This window comes from Meleagris gallopavo, chromosome 2 (genome assembly GCF_000146605.3).
Source record: "Meleagris gallopavo isolate NT-WF06-2002-E0010 breed Aviagen turkey brand Nicholas breeding stock chromosome 2, Turkey_5.1, whole genome shotgun sequence".
Lineage (NCBI taxonomy): Eukaryota > Metazoa > Chordata > Aves > Galliformes > Phasianidae > Meleagris > Meleagris gallopavo.
This window is the reverse complement of record NC_015012.2, coordinates 56,535,832-56,537,755: the sequence shown is the minus strand read 5'-3', so window position 1 is coordinate 56,537,755 and position 1,924 is coordinate 56,535,832.

Genomic DNA, 1,924 nt, shown 5'->3' with positions numbered 1-1,924 from the left:
TCCTCTTCCATGGAGACAGAGAAAAAGGGAGAGGAAACACAACCGCAGCATTAAGAGTCACAGTGGTGCACTTATAGAAAGAAACCCTTCTTAAGTTTGCACATGTGTATTTACATCTACTAATAAACCAAACTTTCCTTCCTTATTTCTAGTGCCAAAAGATCGCAGTCTGTTCTTATCTGTTCCTTGCTGGCTGTCCTACATCTATTTTCTAATATTTATTTATTTAGGATGTTAAGTTACTTGCCATACAGTAAAAATATTTGTATTGAACATGCTGCAAAAAGGCCCCAAACCCATGATAAATGCTCTGGAAACAGAAAAGAAGTAGTTGGGAGGAAGGAAAGGAGGCACTGCAGGAAAACTCATTTGCTGAAAAATGCAGCTTGTGTCTTATCAATTTAATTCCAGATAAGTCTTCATTTTGCTGTGAAGACAGATGTGATAAATATGTTAATGGCAGATTTCAGTAGTTCAGTTTGTAGAACTGCAAAGCTAGATGGAAGTGATAATTTTTCTTTCGTTTTAATTTTGAAATAAAAAGCAAGAAGGCAGGAAATTTCCTGATATCATAACACTGTAATGACTTTTTGAAGGATAATGGACTTCAGCACAGGATGACGATTAACTATCGTGGCCTGATACTCATTTTTTATTAAATTCCAGTTTGCCTGGCCAGAATTTTCTCAGCTTTCTTATTAAGCTGAGCAGATTACTGCCTGTGACTGACTTTTCCAGTTCCACATTCATAGAGGCATTTAGCATCAATCCTTACTTGAAGCTTGTGAGTATTTTACTGATACTAATGTTCCTCTGGCTAGATACATGCTTAAGCAGGCTACTGAAAATAGCCCTGGATGGAGCTATCCTCTCTTACTTTTTTCTGGAGGAAGATGCTAGGGGAGAATCTTTATTTATTTATTTATTTATTTATTTTTATTTTTTAATTCATTAAGAAGCACATTTAGTGCCCCCAGGGAGTATGAAGACTAAGCTGTGGCCTTCCGTGCATTGATAACCATTTTCCTATTATTAACATTCACTTAGAAATATTTAGTGAGAAGTCTTCTTTGACTATTCAATTAAAAATAGTTTTATAAAGACAAAACACCCAAATTACGGAGGGATATACATAAAGCTTCCTAAATCTGTTGCATATTTACTGCTTGAAACTCAAACTGTGTAAACTATAATTTCTTTCAATCTGTTGATCACACAGTAACTTGTCAATATTTCGGCTGAATGGATAATTCTTATAAGCAAAAAGAAATCTAGAAAGCATTTGCTACCTTGCATCTTTTCAGGAGGAGGAAACTGCAGGCATCAGAAAACAAGCCTGAGGAAATTTTAGGAAACACTTTCGGAATTTCTTCTGCCCACCTGGAGATACTAAGCAAAAAACTGAGTTTCTGATATTCACAGCGGTGGTTCTAACTGAAGAACTTTCCGTTGCACATCTCGTTTGTCCTTTTAAATGAATCCTAATTTCAGAAAGGTGATGTCCTGTCTGATTCCTCCCTGAAGACTTCTCTCCAGGCAAGTAAGTGCCCCAAATTTCAAACTCTACCATTAACTACTAGGATTTTATCAGGTCATCCTCATTCTCTAGCTAAGCTCACCATTCAGAATCTGAATGACTTTAACTATTTAATTCAAAATGGCAGTTAGAGCCCCCTGAGGACTTCACTCCAATGGCTCAAGTGAAGAAACATGGATTTTCTCTGACTGTTGATTTTTCCATTCAACAAAGGGTACCATTGTTTTGTCAGTGCTGTCCTCAGCTGGGGTACAGAACTGCTATGATTTGAAGAGGTGGATAGAGATGATATTGTTTATGAGATAGAGTTTAATTATTCTGAAATATCAGATTCATTCCAGATGCCTATCATTGTATTTCGTTCATTCATTTTGCATGGATTTTTTT